The sequence below is a fragment of the Vitis vinifera genome, chromosome 19 (assembly GCF_030704535.1).
Source record: "Vitis vinifera cultivar Pinot Noir 40024 chromosome 19, ASM3070453v1".
NCBI classification, from domain to species: domain Eukaryota; kingdom Viridiplantae; phylum Streptophyta; class Magnoliopsida; order Vitales; family Vitaceae; genus Vitis; species Vitis vinifera.
The window spans coordinates 2,806,077-2,812,683 of NC_081823.1; the positions used below are offsets into that span (position 1 = coordinate 2,806,077).

Sequence of the window (6,607 nt, forward strand, 5' to 3'; positions counted from 1 at the left end):
GATCTTGCTTCCTTTGGTTATGTTGCTTACCTTTTGTTGTTCAGATTCCTTGAAGTTTCCCTTCTTTTCCATTTTTAGTTCACAACATTGTATCATATTTGGACAACCAAAGGCAGTGGGTCAAAAAAAGCCAAAAACTGATAGAAGCGTCCATGTTTAGTAATTGTTTTTGCCAAAAATGGTTCATAAGAACAGCTACTAAGCCCAAGTCTGGTAACTATTTGCCAAAAAATTTCCTGTTCTCTATAAAAAAGAAAAAGACTAGTTTCTTATTTTATGTTCTAGAAAAAAGGATGTATTTAAAGAATATTTTTTAATTATTTTTTTATTAATTTTCGAAGTGCTGTATTAAAAAATAATTATAAAAACATGGAAAGTGATTTAATATTATATATAAAAGTTATTTTTAAAATATTAAAAACAAGTTTAAAAACTTTTTAGATTTTTAAATAGATTTTTGTTTTACAAGAATAGTTTTCAAAAATTATTTTTAGTATTATTTTTTAAAATAATTATCAAATTAGTCAGAATTTGTTTAGTAATTATTTTTAAAAACAGTTTTAAAAAATGATTTTTTAAAATTATTTTATAATTGTTTAATTGTTTGAAAACTTTATATATTTTTGATAACCGTGGATGTCCGGGCCAGTTTACGCGCACCTCGACTAATCCCACGGGGCCCTGAAGTTAACGATCGGGTAAACCTCCAGTGGCCCTGAGGGGACTCGAACTGGTGACCATTGGGGAGCAAACCCAAGAAAACTTTATATATTTAAAAAAGCATAATACTTTTAAATAATATGATATTTTTACTTATTTTCTAAAAACTGTTTTAAAAAATAATTATTTAAATGTAAAAATTTATTAAAAATAAAGTATTACATTACAAGTTATTTTTAAAATATATTTAAAAATAGATTTATTAAAAATACTGAATTTTAAAAATTTTAAAAGCCTACTTTTTAAACCTCCTCCAAATACGATTGCAACCCGTCGCCCAACCCTAGCCCACCCATCCCTTGTAGCTCTCTGCAACCGGCGATCCCCAACCCTCACCTCATCCCTGTGTAGCTCATTGGTTCCACGACCTTCTCAAGGTAATTTCTTCATTCTCCTCCTCCATCGCTCTCCATCCGAGACTACACAGTTGGAAAGACTCTCCACTTTCATTCGACATCGTTGTTTTTTTTTTTTTCTTCTTAATGTTTGATTGTCTTAAAATGTTAGTTAGGGTTTTGGGTTTTAGGATTTCAATAGAGCAGTCCAGTCTCATTTCCCAGTACTTCTCTCTCTAAAACTCTCATTCTCTATTCTGGTTCACATATGCAAGTGCTCTGTTTAGGGTTTTGAGTTCACGTGTTGCAGGGCCGTTTCTTTTTTAAGGAAGAAAAACTTTGTTTGGTGATATCTTGTTATTTAGAGCCCGTTTGATATGGTTGTTGTCTCATTGTTATTAGGATTTTGTGGTTTGTTTGATTGTTGTGATTTTTGTGGTTTGTTGGGTTATTAGGATTTTATGGTTTGTTTGATTGTTGAAACCTAAAGGAAAATATAAGAAAATTTTGGGTTTAATCTTATTGATTTCATATTATAGTTTGTTGGGTAGAGCATTTGGGCCCAAACTGTTTGTTAGGATGCCCATGAGAGTTCTTAAATCATGTGGAATACCCCCCTCCAAATGATTGAACGCCACTGAAAGCTGCTGAAGAGATGAAAGGTTTCCCAAAGTAAATGGGATAACCCCTGTTAGACTGTTCCGCCCAAACCTCAGAATTAGCAGTTTCGACATATGGCCAAAGTGGAAGGGAATCTGCCCCGTCAGATTGTTCCTTGTCAAGTACTAGCATAGACACTGCCCCAAGAGAGGTGTTTGATTAATTGGGCTTGCATTTGTTTGCCCTCTTGGAGAGCCAAGGCTTGGGCACATGAAGTGAGCACAAAACAGAAAGTGTACTCATTGGGATATAGGCCTTAGTGGAGCAGCTTGTGGTAAAAGTGGAGGGAATCAAGTGGATGTGAAGTTTGTGAAAAGGCCTTAATCATAATGTTGTATGAGTATACATCAGGGCTTTGTATTTGCGAAAATACAACATAAGCCAGGTGAATGTTTGGAGGACTCAAAGAGAATGAACTAGCTACAAGTAATCTGGTAACCGGAAAAGCATCACGGGACATGCCAGTGGTGATCATTAGGCAATGTATTTGATTGAAATGGGCCATGGTTTGGCATTTTGATAGTAAGGATAAAACAGGGTGGTCTAGATTTAGGGGAGCACTAGCAAGATTTTTGGCATCCTGGATGTTGGGGGGTTTTTTGAGTCCTCTTCGTAAGGTTGCAGGGGTTTGGATCATCCAAAAATGGCTCCTGCACTTGCCTACTGCATTGGAGCTATGCATCATCCTGTCCTGATGTGAAATAGTTTAGAAGGATCAGCCTATCCTGAGCAGCATGGGCTTTTCTATACAGACCATCTGAATAAGCAACCGCAGTAGCCTTAATTAGATATATTCATTTAGGGTCGTGCAGTCCCATTGTGACAAAGTTTAATACGTGTCATTAACAATTAGAAACCAATACATTTTTTATGGGTTTAGGATGGGTGTAATCATATTCGGATCAAATTTGGATTGCCCACGTAATCTATATAAGAAGTAGGAAACTTTTGGATCAACCCACATAATACGAAATTTGATGGAATCAGTCCATTTAATAATCATATTGATTAATCTAATTACAATTTTAAACTATTTAACCATATTTTACTCATTTTAAATTTGATTTAAATAAATAAATCAATTGAATTATAAACATATCTGGTTTGAACAAAAATATCTCAGATTGAGATGCTGCAACCGTCGCAAAAGACCAATGTTAGTGGGGATAGAACCCTGCAAGTTATTGTTAGACAACACCAACTCTCCAAGGAATGTTAAGTTCCCAATAGGAGGTAAGGAACCAGTTAAGCTCTGACCCTCTGATGTCTCCGACTGCATGTAACCCCCTGCCACTGGCAGAAATGCAGAGAGTCGTTCCAGGAACTCAGTGCTCCATGTGGAACATCAACCAGATGATTCTTGAAGACAAGCAATGCAAGCTGAAAATAATCTGAAAACAACAGGAAAATAGTTTTCTGTTTTCACTGTTTTTAAAAACAGTTTCCAAAGTGGCTTTATTTTCAAGAACAAAATTTTATTTGGAACTCACATATGAAAAACAAATTGTCCACTTTATTTTTAATGAAGGGTGCTATACACTTACTATTTATAATACAAAAGTTCAAAATTTGGGCCGGCCCAGGACCAGGCCCAGCCCATATTACCTGACTGAACTCATATACCATCCCTCCAAACTCTGCGTCTTGGTCGATACCCATGGAAGGTGCCGCGATCGCTATTTACACAACCTCCAAATGCTGCGCCTCAGTCGATTTCTAAGTTCAAGGTACTGTTTCAATCTCTATTCCCAATTCAATTAATTGGATTTACATTAGTAATAATCGTTTGGATGCTGAGAAAATACAGAGAATCGTTTGAATAGTAATTTTTGCACCATCTAGGGTTAGGGTTCAAGAATACAGAAAATCTCACTTTACCTAAAACCGATATGATTCTATGGCTTAGTTGATTTGATTTTTATTTATTTATTTTGTTTGCTTTGGATTTTTGGCGGCACAGAAAGTGAGAGAGATAACATAGTAATCGATGTGTGGTTTTCTTTTTCTTTTTTTTCTCTATGTTTTCTTGGTAAACAAAAGGCTGGATTTCACTCTGAGTGCTTTATAGGGGAATGCCATTGTTGGAAGTTTTGAATTCTAGGGTTTCTGTTTGTACACATTATTGCCAATTTGGATTACAACTCACTGGAAAAATTGTTGTTAGTTTAACTGTCGTTGCTGTTTGGGAATGTTTCCTTGTATAAAATAAGTATCTGGAGGTTTGGGATTCTAGGGCTTGTCGGTGAATAGCCGTGGAAGTATTGCCAGTTTTGGTTAACTGAAATTTTTGTTAGATTAATGGTCTATGCTATTTGGGGATGCTTTATTGTATAAAATAGTTTTAGTTTAGATGCAGAGAAAATATGAAAAAAGTAAATTAAATTTTCACCTACCATGATTGGGGAATACAGAAAAATGCCATTTTACTTAAAACACACACTGAGGGGTTTTTCCCCCTTTTTGGAAGCAAAAGATGACAAATTACATAGGAATGAGAATGCCGTTTTTCTTTTATTGCTCTATTTTCTTCGGAACCAAACAGAGGGCTAGGGTTTCTCTTTGAATGCTTTTAATCTGTCGATATTATTGTTGAAAATTTTGAATTCTCAGATATCATTCTGGACTATAGCCGAATCTAGAATTTTTATAAACATAATTATCTAGGAACATTTTGTACAATTATATATGGAAAAAGATTTGGCTTGAATAAACATTCATAGGGTTTGCATGGAAACATAAATGGTACCTACCATGCTGCCTGAATCCCAATGTAAATGGAAGTCTTTGGAAGAAAAGGAAGAAAGTACAACCAAAAGGATGAGGACTCTTTATGGAAATCTTTGAAAGAGAAAATGTCTGTGTGAGAGGAGCTATATAAATGACTTTTTCTGCCTTCATTCAAGAGATTTGTGGTGGACTACACGTTTTTTTTTTTACTGTTTTTTGTCAATATATTCTTTTTGTTTGCCTATCAAAACAAAATAAAATAAAAAACAACCAACCACAACTTTAGAGGGATAAAAGTTTCGCATGAATCCAAACTAGAATCTGGTTTGCCTCTTAGCAGGCCTTTTTTTTTTTTTTTTTTTTCTGTGATAGACTCTTAGCAGGCCTATTCACTGCCTTGTTTGCCAACCTCAGCTTCCAACAGCAAGAATTGCCATACCCATAGTAAGATGAAAGACATCTGTCAAGTTCTGAACTATAATCATATGGCCATAGCATCTCTTTTCCTTTGCTGGATCTCTCAAAAAATATGATGGTTATATCTTAGATCTTCTTAGGAGCCAAAATCATTATATCATGGTTCTCCTTAGGAGCACCAAATGACTGTAGGGTTTCATAATCTGAAGTAATCATTGGTGTTGACCTTCCTAGCTACCAACCATGGGAGAAGTATAGTTCTTATGATAATTTTTTTTTGGCCCATTTTTTTTCCTCATACTGTGAGTGAGTTTCTGACATGATGTGGTTTTTTGACTTGTTAGACATCTGATTTCCTTGTGGCTATGCTTCAGCAATTGTGTGTGGCTGTGGCTGTATAAAGTGATGAATGCAAACTGGAATTTCTTTTGAAATATGTTTTGTTTTCATTTGTTTGTCGTTCACCAATCTCCTCAGTCTTCCCGAGGTGTACGGGATAGCTTATGATTGCTTTAAGAATAATGATTTCTATACTTTTCTTGACTCTAAGAAATAAGGAGAAAAGGGAATGTTAGTTTTGGTAGACAAGCACCTCCTCTTCACTTGATGAGGAAGCATGAGGAAAATGTTTCATAGTGTTTTTATTTCTCTTTTGCTGTTGTGTATGTAAGTCTCTTACAATTAAGGAAAAGGATGGAGCATAACTTACCCCTAGTTTATGCTATGTATGCAAACTCAGTTTCAGTCTTTCAATTTTTTTTGTCTCTCTTTGATAGGCAAGTTTGCAGTAATGCTTACACTTGAATGTATCTCAATGGCTAAATCCTACAAGGGATGGTATAGTAATATGCATGGCATAGATTTTTCTTTTAATTGAACTTTAAAGTACGGCCTTAGGTTTTTGAGAAGTATATTCGTGTCTGTTTTTCTGTTTTTGGTTAAGTGTTAGTGTCTTTAAAAAAGACTACCATTTGGTTGGTCAGCCTATCTTCTGAAGATGTGGATTTTGTTTTGTGTCAGTTTGGGGTTATTCGTTTTCATTCTTCTGCACCCCCTCACTCTGTTTTCATTTTTATTTATCTCCAGGTACTTGTGATATAATGGGTGGTCTTCCTACTGAACAGCCCGCCTCTGCCTTAACTTTGGCAGGGTTGCAGCAAACGCGGGGATCTGAGCCTGTGTCGAAGCCCAAAAAGAAAATCTGCTGTGCCTGCCCTGATACTAAGAAGATCCGAGACGATTGCATTGTGGAGCATGGTGAAGCTGCTTGTGAAAAATGGATTGAAGCTCATCGTAGATGCCTTCGGGCTGAGGGGTTCAAAGTTTGAAATTTGGCAAAAGATTGCAGATTTGATAAACTGAAAATGAAAAAGTTTTGATACCCAAATTGTTTACATCAGGATTTTACTTAAATGGTCAGACTTGTCAATGAAACTTCAGGTTCAGGAATAAAGCCATGCTGGGGAACTTTGTTTACTGTTACATTGAAATAATTGATTACTAATTTATTCTTAACTATAGGGGTTGTTCCCCCTTACAGAAATGATGTGGCAAAGATGCTTTGATCAAGAATAATAGTATACCCCTAGAGAATAAATTTGCGAAATCAATAGCCTATTCTTTTTTGCTAGTCTTTTTTTTCTTTGTTCTTAATCTGTGCATCTCATTTTATCACAAATTCCATTTTATTTTGATCTTTCATGCTTTTAAGACACTATCAGGATGTTGCGTTTGAAATCTAAACTCTA

The 6,607-nt window shown here is 35.3% G+C and overlaps 1 non-coding gene across 1 annotated transcript; it reads left to right on the plus strand.

Annotated features, from left to right (window-relative positions):
- Positions 1-920: 920 nt before the first annotated feature.
- Positions 921-6,402, plus strand: LOC100252052 (uncharacterized). Its single transcript, XR_009465237.1, has 2 exons — positions 921-3,442; positions 5,946-6,402. It is a non-coding gene; the product is annotated as an uncharacterized LOC100252052 (transcript).
- Positions 6,403-6,607: the final 205 nt, after the last annotated feature.